A 12,829-nucleotide genomic window follows, 5' to 3' on the forward strand; every position below is an offset into this window, starting at 1 on the left:
CAAAACATAAGATAAAGAATCATCCAAATTCTAAGAAAAAAATATATAAAACATAGGAAAAAGAATAATCCAAATCCTAAGAAAGAAAACATACAAAACATAGGAAAAAGAATCACCCAAAACTAATAAAAAGAATCATCCGAAATTTAGGGATTAAACATAAAAAATTAGTTAAAAGAATCATTCAAAACCAAATAGGAGGAGGAGAAGAAGAAGAGCCGTAGGGTGATCGGTGACGACATCTTGGACGGCGTTACGTACATGGTGGGGACTCGCGGTGGCGCGTTGCCTGGAGGAAGCCACGGACGCCGCGCATCGCTAGTAGAGGAGTCGCCATGGATTGGAGTAGTTGATTGCGTGTCACGAATAGGGGCCCGACGGTGGCTACGTCGCAACGGATGGGGCCACAGCGATGCAGATACGTCGGGACGGTGGGTGCCGGCATTGACGAAAGAAGGACGGGACAGGATGCGAGGAAGAGGCCGCGCAGCGCGACGAAATACGCGATGGTGGTCAGTGGATAGCAGCGTCAAAAGCTGCATTGAGACGGCAGGTTTGTGGAGAGATTAGGTTATAATTTAATAGAAATTAGGTTATAATTTTGCAATCTTGTGACATGTATACTATTTTAAATACTTACACTCAATTATAATATCTGAATATCTATTTAACTTGGTGTCTTTCATGATTTATGTTAATTTAGAAAAAAACAAATTCAAAATATTAAAAATTTAAAATAGGAATATTTTAACAATAGTATCTCCAATCTATTTTGTTATAAGGATAAATACCTTTTTTTGGTTCCTGACAATTTTTCCGTAGGACACCCTAATTATCATTAAAGCTCAACTAAGTCTCCACCCATCGATATAACTAGACCAATCGACTCCTATAACCGATTGCTAGCAAATTGCCAATATGACATGTCAGGTGGAGTCTGAATTGTCAATGCCAAATACCACGTGTCAATAAGAATTATTTTAGGGACTATATACCCCTTTCATGCAACTGAAACGTCGCCGTCGCTTGGCACTCATAAACCCCTTCATTATACATTTATATTAATCTTCTTCTTGATGTCACTCATTCTCAGAAAGGCCCTAACACTCCATCTTCTGCCATTGTTTTCCTCCAAAACCTTTGGACAAAGCTGGAATTAAAAATCCAGTACGAGCCTGCGACGGACGTGTGAAAGGTTTAGACGGTAACTGCGTGACATGGCAGTAAAATGTTGGTTCCATGTTTTGGTTTTCTTATTATGTTAGTTGACGATGAACTTGTTTTCCATGCATGTCTTTGAGGAATGAACTGCTTTCCGTTCGTTTTGATCATTATGAGTTAATCGATAAAGTGGATAACGAATGAACACTGTTTTTTATTAGGGTTCGATAACGCTAGGTTTTGAGAAACATAGTCAATATTCTACGTAATCAAATTCTTATATAGCATTTTTAATCATGATATTCTTGGTTGTCGTTGTTGTGCGTTACGGTAAAATTTTAATAATTCGGGTTAAAAATATTGTAGAAGTCTATATTTGTGATCCTTATATTTAATCATGGCGAAAAGCTTATAAGAGCTGCAAATAGTAAGATGCGTTACTTAGGCGGGGAGGAAGAAAATTTTCCTCCAATGGATGTTGACTTCGTTAATAAGAAGGACTTGGAGAAACTGTTCAAGGGATTGGGGTATTTGACCTACAAAAAAAATTACTAGCACGACCCAACTGTTATTGAGTTTGAGGATGGTCTGCATGTGCTTCGTAGTGACAAGAAGATCAACAACATGTGTGATTTTACTATGAGCCACATTCTAAATGAGTTCCACCTTTACTTCGAGCATGGAGTGAAAACTTATATTGTAACTAGAGATGATCCTGAGGTTGAGGAAGTCGTTTTTGAAGATGATCATGTGTTGGTGATGATAGATTCTTCAAAATCATCATTCTCATTATTTGATTCCTACGAGTGTCGAACATGAAGCCTACAAATCTCATCCTCTTTTGTATCAATCCTGTAAATAGTGAAGAATTTTGGAAACCAACTAACCAATTGAAACCTGATCCACCCAGAATTGTGAAGCCTGCTTAGACCAACTAAGAGGAGAAAGGAAGCAATTCAACCTTCTGCACCAGTTAATGGCAACAAAGTCAGAAGGACCTTCCAGATTATTTATAGCAAATGTAGAGAAAAAGGGTACTACTTCAAAACATACAAGGGAACCCATAAAAATCCCAATTGGCAGAAAGAAAGAGATAGAAGAGGGTATCTTTGGAAGTTGCACCAGTTAATCAAGATGGGAACAACAATGAGACTGCTAATCCATCTACTGATCCTGCATCAGTGGCTACTCCTCTAATTCAGGTTAACTAGATTATAGAATTTCATCCATGGAATTCTAGGTCAATGGTGATTAGGGGTGTACATGGTCCGACCCAATCCAAATACTCAACCCGAACCTGGACATTTTAGAGACTAATTTGGTGTAATTTTATTGGGTTTGGGTCGAGTAAGGGTCTTAAAAATAGACCCAGCCATTATTTAGAGGCGGGTCTGAGTTAAGGCGATTCCGGTTTTACCCGACCCATGTGCACCCTAAGGAAACTAAAAAAGGTATATATGTTTTAAATTAATTCCAATATTATGTTTTATTAATTATAAGCTTATTGTTTTATTTTTAATCACACTTGTTGAACTAGAAAATAGATAAAAAAAGATCCAATTAAAATTTATGGACAAATTCAAGTTCAAATATGGATATCAACTTCTCGGTAACAAGTTTCTATTTTATAAATAAGTGCATCATAAATAAGTTTCTTTATAAATTATTGTTAAAGCTTTAAATGCCTGATTTTCACACGGTTTGGACATGCTGTAATTGTGGCCCGAAAATGTTTAGGTTTTATCTAGTCTAGAGCTGGATTAGGGTCTAAAAAATAGACTCGGTATATATCTAGGGTCGGGTATGGGTCTGGACAAATCCGATTTTACCCGACCCATATACACCCCTAATGAGACCAACTCTTGTTTTACACTTCAGGATGGAACCTTTGGTTAAACTCACAACAATACCAAGCCTCAGAAAGCCTACTTCAAAAGAAAGTAGGGTTAGAAATGTGACATACCCTTAGTTGTATTTTTTTGGGACAAAGTTTTTTATTGTTTATATTTTGTGAAATGTGATTGATATTTAATATTCATTCATTTTTGTTTTGCAGATTGTTTTTTACAACTGAATCAGGCTAAGTCTAAGAAAAATAAGAAAAATATGCCAAAGAGACCACATGCCCCACAAGATGAACAGGAGGAAATCCTAATCACTCAATCTGCTTCTCCAATGGTAAATTCTCTTCTCAACTCCTTTGGGCCTCCTATATTATTGTGCAACTTATTTTATTGTGAACTAACTACATCTTGTGCATGTTGTTGCATAGCAATCTCAAAATGAATCTGCACCACCAATTCAGCCAAATCCTGGATTCAGACCCAAGCAGAGAACTTTTAGGCTACTAGCTCCTCTGAATCCACAACCATCAAACGTCCATAGACCTACTCAGCCTGCATCAACTTAGACTCCTTCAGGCCAACTTACTATTACACCAAAAAAAATATGAGGCCATCTCCAAAGAAATAGTGGTTGTAGGAAGTGGAGGAACTTTCTCAAGATTATTCAAGTTAATTCCAACACCAAATTTCAGACCACTTAGATAGAATTAGTTATTTAAGATGGTTATACCAGAAGACATTGCATTTAGTTATATGATTTTTTAGCTGTTTGTGATTTTTGGTTACTAATATTGAATTTGGGAAACTAGTATTTAATGAAGACATGTTTTGTGATACATTTTATATAAGGCCTCGCATAGTTTGAGTTACATTTTGGAAACTTTGCCTTACATGGTTTATTAGTTACATTTTGAAAACCTTGCCATTGTGAAATGACAATATCCAATCTTTGTGTAAATGTGCATTATTATGTTTTTTTTACTTTCTCAAACCTTGATTATGTCAATCAATTATACATAAGTCATGAAATGTGAAAAATAGGAATAACTGAATACACAATGTCTATTAATCGAAGATCATAGTTTATTATAATTTCATAGTCTAATCTTTCATTGCATCCTCAAATTGCACCACTTACAAAACATTAAGATTACACAAACAAACGTATACTAACTTTATCTATTTATAACTAAACTAAACCCCTTTACTATTACAACGCCCAACAAAATCAAGTCAAATGATTTTCACTTGCTAATTGCACCACTATCCTTCTCAACATTTTTGCATTCAACCATTTTCATCTCTATCTCTGCAATCCTTTCTTTCATCTTTTTTGTTGGGTCTGCAACTCCATATTGTGCTACTTCATCAATACAAAAAGAGACAATATACTCGCTAGCCAAACAAAGTATTTGCCATGTCGTGCGTTGTTCTATAGCAAAGATACCCACAGCTAAACTCCAAAAATCACCAAATAACTCTGCAAACGAAACAAAACCCTAAACATAAAACTTACCTTAAAATAAGAACAACCAAAGAAAAGCCTCCTTGGATTTTGTGTAGTGACAGATTCAAATAAAATAGCGTAACTTCTGTAATTGCACATTGGAGAAAGAAATTTCTTCATCATCATCCTCGACACTCCTTTCAGACTGCTTCCATCTAGGAATGACAATGGGTAGGGTAGGGTAGGGTAGGTTTGGATCCTACCCTAACCCTATCCGCGGGTTGAAAATTTCATTAAAACCCTACCCTATCCTATTTGCGGGTTTAGAATCTCTCAACCCTAACCCTATCCACACCCTAAAGTTTTAAACCTACCCTACTTTACTATACCCGCAGAAATATCAAATTTTTTAAAAGTAAATATAAAATTCAATCATTCCAAATTTAATAGATATTAATAAATACTCTAAATTACCAAATTAACTAACTAGTTTAGCGATTGCTCACTTATTACAAGTCACTATATGAGAGAGATTGTGGATTCAACTCTCACCTTTTTCACTATATACCTAATTTTTATAAAATGTGTGTTATATATAAAGTGCAATATGTGAATAAGATATACCCTGAACCCTACCCGCAAACATAGATCTTTATTCTAGATGCAAGATGGCTAAAGTACAATATGTCACACAAAAAAAATAGTCACAAGCAAAAAAAAATATTTACCCTTTTTATAATTTTGTTTAGATAACTCATCAATTTGAAAGTTTATAAAATACTTTTGAACAAATATATTATATACAAATATTTATATATATTCTTTATAAGTTTATAATGTCATTTGTTTAACCCTTTATATTTTTTTAAATATTAATTTGAAAATAATTCACAAATATATAAATTTATTTGGATTATATAATATTATTAGTGTGAGAGAAATATTATACAAATTTAGCAAAGATGCGTTTTTTTTAAATTAAAAAATAGAGTTGAAATTTTCAATGTATTTATTTTTTATTTATTAAAATGAAAGATTTTTAATAACCAAGCCTAAATTATATATATGTATATTATACTTAAATAATGACAAATAAAAAGTTAAAAATAATAAAATTGACAAAATATTTTTCATCAATGAAATTTTTGCTAGTAAAAATTTATCAAGAAGGATAAATTTGGTTTGGCATTGACTACACATATCTATAGGGTGAAAAAAATACTTTTTTATTTTTGATATTAGAATAATAATAATAATTTCAACCATTTTTAAAATGTGAACGGATGTGGTATTATTCTCAAATATGAAATTATTTAGTTAGAAAAATAAAAATGAGACTGTCTAATTTACAAGAGGTATAAAAATTAAACCATTTTATTTGTGTACTTTACTACGTTTTATCAGAAAATAATTTATGAATGGAACTAAAAATGGTGTTATGCAAGGTTATTGTAACATGGTGTGTTATCCTAGAATGTGGATCTGTCAAAAACAGCTTCTGAAAAACGCAAGTTGCGTTTTATTGATGAAGAAAGATAAAACCAATGCATGAATGGGACGTGTCTGCTGCAAACTGAAAAACGCAAGTTGCGTTTTATTCTAGGACAGAAATTAAACCAATGCATGGCAAAGGGTTTGGTCAAGCTGCACTCCACAATCGCAAGTTGCGATTGTCACTGACCCTTATTGCATGTTCGACGCGTGTCCGGTGAATGGGTTTGGAGAGGGCTTTAAAAAGGCAAAATACAAACGCAGATGGAGAGAGGGAGAGTCTAAGAAAGAGAGGTGAAGCTGCAGTGGAGGAGCATGAGATGAGAGTGTTGCCTGTGGGAGGAAGAAGAAGAAATAATAGGCTGGGTTTAAGTTTATGAAAAAAAAAAATGGTTCGTAATTTTACGTTACCCGAAGAACACATTATTGAGTATTTGAATCATCCTCAATGGGTAATATATTTTCTTTTATTTTTATGATAAATAAATATATTTATTTTTAATTTATTTTTTATTTGAACAGTGTTATTGTTATTATTACTGTTAGTTAGTAACAACATTATTATTATTATTATTATTATTATTATTATTATTATTATTATTATTATTATTATTATTATTATTATTATTATTATTATTACTACTACTACTGTTAGTTAGTTGCATTATTATTATTATTATGATTATTATTATTATTATTACTCGTAGTTGCATTATTATTATTATTATTATTATTATTATTATTATTATTATTATTATTATAACCGTAGTGTAGAAGTAGAATTATTATTATTATTATTATTATTATTATTATTATTATTATTATTATTATTATTAGCAGTAGTAGTAGTAATAATTATAATAATAGTAGTAGTTATTATTGTTATGATGATGATTATTATTATTATCAATATAGTAGTAGTAGTAATAACTGGATTATTATTATTATTATTATTGTTGTTGTTGTTGTTTTTTTTTTTAATATTAATTAGGATTAATATTATTGTGTTAGTTGTTGTTAATTTCAATGAATATTATCTTTTTTTTTGCAGGCGATCAGAAATTTGTTGCCTAGAAAACTTGATCCGCTGGATACCTTTAATGAGAGAGCTGCAGAGGCACTAGCAATAACGGGGTTTCAACACGTTTCGCGAATTGGTGAAATGAGAGGTCATTCTGCACTCTTAAGTGCCTTGGTGGAACGATGGAGGCCTGAAACCCATACGTTCCACCTTCCAGTGGGTGAAGTGATGGTGACGCTGGAAGACGTGATACATATACTTGGCCTCCAGGTTAACGGAGAACTCGTCACGGGTAGATCGGATAGCAGTTACCAGTTTTTGGTGGATAACTGCCTCGCTTGTTTTGGTAGGCAACCGGGTCCGGACGATCACGTGTTAGGCAAGGTAAATCTCCATTGGGTCCGGCGGTGTCGAGACAGTGAACCGTGTGACACACAGAAGTCTATTGAGCGGTACGTCAGGGCTCACATTTTCTGCGTGCTTGGTACAGTGGTGTTTCCAGATAAGTCCACCACGTCTTTGAACTCGAAGTTTTTGCCTCTACTTCGGGATTTTCATCAGATCTCACAATACAGTTGGGGGCAGCTAGTCTGGCACATCTATACAGATCGTTGTGTCGTGCATCGCGGTACAACTGTAAAGAGATGGATGGGCCACTGATTTTGCTTTTTGTTTGGGCGTGGGAGCGTATGCCGTTCATGGCCCCTATACCGCGCAATCAGCTTCTCGATATTGGTGTTCCACTTGCGCGACGGTATTGTACTTTACTGTTATTATTATTATTATTATTGTTGTTGTTGTTGTTGTTGTTGTTGTTGTTGTAGTTGTTGTTGTTGTTGTTGTTGTTGTTGTTGTTGTTGAGGTCATCCTACTTGTGCGTAGGTGGAGTCATTGGCGCCGGCATACAAGATATACACGGAGGTCTACGGCGCAGTTTAGACGAGGACTCGATGACATGGGAGTCAACGATGTAAGTTTTAACCATTTAGGTTAGCGTCTTTGTTAAGAAAAATAATGTTACTAATAGGTCTCGTGCTTACTGGTGTGCAGTTTACATGGCGGCCGTATATCGACGTGGATGTTCCAATCGAACTCGGCGTAAATTTGTTTATGTGCTCCACGATGTCGCCATTAGTGTCGTTCGAATGTATAGAATCGCACCCAACAGATCGAGTTCGTCAACAATTCGGGTTGCAGCAGCTTCTACCAGACCCGGCATTTCAGATCGGTAGTGCTCATTGCAGGCGTTTGAGCGGTGCCCAGCATCATGACTGGAGAGATCGGACCAAGGAATGGCTTGACATGTGGCGTTCTGGCCGCTATGATAGACTGCAGGTAGGGGAGGAGATTGTCGACTTCCATCCCCTCCCATTGTACTATGACTGGTACACACAGCAATACGGGGATCACCTACGACTGTCAGATAGAGTTGCAGGTGAAAAGGCCGACGAGAACGCACAGCAAGAAGGTCCACCACAACCAGCTGGACCTCAGCATCAGGAACCGGCCTATGATCAAGGGTTTCAGGTATCGTTAAGGTTTATTGGTGTTAATATAAGCGTTGTTAATTATAAGCTTTACTGTTACCATTATTGATTAGCGTCATTCATTTACAATTAGGTGCCGCCATATGAGCCCCAATTCCAGGCGCTTGCATATGAGCCCCAGTTCCAGGTGCCGGCATATGACCCCCAGTTCATGATGCCAGGATATGAGCAGCATTATCAGGTGCCGCCATATGAGCAGCACGTTCAGGAACCACAACAACATCAGGCAGCAGAGCCCTACATACCACAGTTGCTCATTCCAGCAGATGGTCAGTTAAGTCCATTTGTTGGGCTTGATTCGATAAGCTTCTCTCGACTCATGAGAGAGACATCTCAGCTATTTCCAGCGCGAGAGCAGCAAGGGCCTGTTGGTAGTGAGCCGTCTGTTGGTCGTCGGGCCACGTCTGGTCATGACAGTGACTTCAGTATGGATCGATTGCCGGGTCATGTAGGTCCTACTCGTCTGTCCGCACCACCACGCACTGTGTTGTTCGACTTAAATGAATGCCCACAGCCGGAAGAGGGATTTCTGGGAGATGCTCTCCAGCATGAGTCTCATTCTGGTGGATATAGTGATCGGGGCATGAGTAGGTCCAGTGCTTACGACACTGGCGGTGCCAGCATGCCAGATGTTGGTGACTCCAGTAGTACTCAGGGTCATCCGTATAATTTACGGACACAGATTGCGCCTCCAGACAAATACACCCAATCTCAGTACGCGAAGAAGGCGCCCAGGAAGTAGGTTGATGCAGTTTAGTTCAATCCGTTTGAGTTTATGTTTTTATTCAGTGATGTAGATTGTATGGTATGTTTAGACGTCTCTGTTAGTCACCTTTTCTATTACTATGTGTTTAGATGTTTGTATTAGTAATCATCTCAATTACTATGTGTTTAGATGTTTCTATTTGTAATCGTATCTGTTACTATGTTTAAATGTTTAGACGTTTTAATTCAGTGATGGAGATCGTATAGTATGTTTAGATGTTTCTATTTGTAATCGTTATTTACTGCTTACATAAATAAAACGCACAAAGACATAAAAAAAGCTTACAAAAAAAGTTACATATAAAGGTCCATAAAAAGCTACATAAAAAGTCTTAATCACGATTGATTCCTGGCAGAGCTTGATTCTGCACGCTGCGGACATCGACTCTGGCTATGTCCCTCCCGTCCACATATAGTACACCGGCGAGGACGACGCATGTCCCGCGAATCCATCTCATTCAAGTAGCGGGTTGACTTGGGTCTTCCTTTCGTCGCGCGCCTCAATGTCCAATTCGCGATCACCTTCGCTCCTTCATACGGAGCCCACGTAGATGGGTCACCCATCGGGACAAACTCGCCTCTGTAGACCTTGCAAATTTCGGACATTTTGTACACGTCATGCACATATATTTGCCAATCAAGACGCTGGTTGGCGCAACATGCAAGGACGTGGCGACATGGGAGTCACTCGACCTGGAAATGGCCACAATCGCAGTGTCGTTGCGCGAGATTAACGGTGTGAATGGAACCATCTTGCATTTCGCGAACCTCAAACATCTCGTTGCGCCTGTCGAACCTATTGACCACAATGTTGCCTGCACGTCGAAAACTTTCTTCGACTCTTTTGGTGGCAAAATCTGAATATGTGAATCCATTGCGGACACGCTCATGAGCCTCGGCGCTCTTCCGAGTGAACAATTCGTTTAACCGATAGAAAGTAGACCTAACAATGGCAGTCACAGGAAGGTTGCGTGCACCCTTCAGGACAGAATTTATGCACTCTACCAAGTTTGTCGTCATATGTCCCCAACGATGACCCCCGTCGAATGCCAACACCCATCTCTGAACACCGATCTCATCACACCATTGCGCATACGCCTCACCCCGCTCTCTCAGCCTTTGGTAGTTTTTGTTGTACTCTTGCTCCGTCCTAGAATATCCTGTTGGAGAAACCATTTAATCATAAGCAACTTGCACGAAATTAATAGGAACAGAACCATAACAATGAAATCAAATACCTGTGTTAACCACGAGTTTATGCAAATACGGAGCCTTGAACCTCCTTAAGAAGTTGGAACCGATGTGCCTGATGCAGTACATGTGCCACGCTCTTGGCGGTGACCATGCACCGTTGCTGCGAGCTATTGCTGCGTCGATGGAGTTATGGCGATCAGAAATAATGCCGACGCCATCGATGGTCACAACATATCTCCGCAGGTTGCTTAGGAAAAACTCCCACGCGTCTGCCGTCTCACCCTCGACTATTGCAAACGCAATAGGCACAATGTTCTGGTTCCCATCCTGTGCAACAGCAACTAGAAGCGCACCTTTATATTTTCCGTACAGGTGTGTGCCATCAACCTGCACCAGTGGCTTGCAGTGTCAGAATACTACTATCCACGGATAGAAGCTCCAAAAAACGCGATGAAGAACTCTTACACCTTGAACCTCCTCACTCTCACGGTAAACAGGGAGCGTCTTTATTTGAACACGAGACCTTGGCATCTTTGCAGTCATTGCTTTCAACCAAACTGGCAGAGTCTGGTAAGAAACCTCCCAACCACCAAAAACTTTTGCGACAGATTTCTGCTTTGCCAACCAAGCCTTGCGGTAACTGATAGTGTAGTTGAACTTTGACTGAACTTCTGCAATAATAGACTTCACCTTTATGGACGGATCTGCTTCGACCAGCGGCCTAATGGCATCTGCAATTGTGTCTGAGTCCAACTTGGCATGATCTTGCGAGATCGTTCCCATGGTGCACGTGTGTTTGCCATTGTATCTCCTGATCTCCCAACAAGCTTTCTTTCGAATCAAGCTAGCTCGGATAAGCCAATCGCATCCGGCACCATAACCCTTGCATTTCGCATAGAATGTCTGCGGCTCAGACTCATACACAGTGTAATCCACTCCTCTAGAGATAGTGTAGCTTTTGATTGCAGATATCACCGACTCTCTAGAGCCAAATTCCATTCCGACACTGAATTCACCATCTTCGGCCGCAGCGTTGCCTTCACCTACGATAAGCGCACCACCATCAGTCAAACAAGGCAAATAAAATGGACACTTGTGGTAACGTGAATTAATAACCATAATATAACATACCCATATTCGCATACTCAGGAAATTCTGGGGCATGCATGGCTTCGAGATCAAGAGTCCACATAAAAGACGGAACACCAAACGGCTGCTGGCTTATAACAGCATGCGCTTCATTTGGCACCGCCGGATTGCCTGCCAGATCTCCGTCATCGTTTTCGTCATCGACTTCATAGTTGGCTTCGAACTCCTCTTCACTGTCATCGTTATCTTCTTCCCAGCCTATATCCCCGAACTCGTTAATGTTGTCCTCCTCGTCAAACTCGTCCACCCCCGTATGCTGTTCAAACTCAACGTACAGCTCTATTAGCGGCACCTGAAATCGGGTTTGTTGATAAATACAGAACATCTGCTGCATGCTTGCATCGTCAGTGATGGCCATTATTTGAAACTGTATCAGCCCACCAAATACTTGTACAGGACTCCTGTACAAAATATAGCTCACACTTTTCGAAATGTGACTTGGTATGTTGACACAAATACCATTTTGCAACTCTACAAAACTCGTGGTATATGGAATAACAAATGAAAACGGACATTCACAAACAAAAGTCACTCCTTCGTGTGTGTTCGGTATAACCTCACCGTTATAATACACTCGTATATTTGCAATACCTTCCATAATCTCACTTTTTTTACCCTTCTAATACCCAAAAAATCTCACAATTATGGGATGCATGAATGAATGAAAGGTGAAAGGGAGCACAAGTGAGGGATTTAGGAGTGAGGTACGAGTTAGAGATAGCTGAGTTAGCAATTTATATGCAAGGCTCTTCATTAAAATATTATTTTACATATAAAACGCAACCTGCGTTTTATAGACTTCAAAAAAAAATTTTCGGCCCAAATAAAACGCAACATGCGATTTACTCTGCCCAAAAAAAATTCTGAGCCCATCAGTTTGACAAACGCATCATGCGTTTTAAGTTAAAAATTTTTTTTTAATACCAATCTGACAAACGTAACATGCGTTTGTTCTGCCTCCATGCAAAAAACGCAACATGCGTTTTTTCCTTACCTTCAAAAACAAAAAAAACTAATTGTAGGAAATAAAAAACGCAACTTGCGTTTGTTCTATGGCCCATAGCAGTGTAAAAATTGGTGAAACACCCATTTCAATGTACATCACCAAACCCTTTTCCATATCAAAATTAATCAGCCACTTTTTATACTCTTAAAAAATATAAAAAATTATGAAATAAAAATATATCACTACTTTAATTTTTATATAAAA

The sequence above is a fragment of the Arachis hypogaea genome, chromosome 7, assembly GCF_003086295.3.
Source record: "Arachis hypogaea cultivar Tifrunner chromosome 7, arahy.Tifrunner.gnm2.J5K5, whole genome shotgun sequence".
NCBI classification, from domain to species: domain Eukaryota; kingdom Viridiplantae; phylum Streptophyta; class Magnoliopsida; order Fabales; family Fabaceae; genus Arachis; species Arachis hypogaea.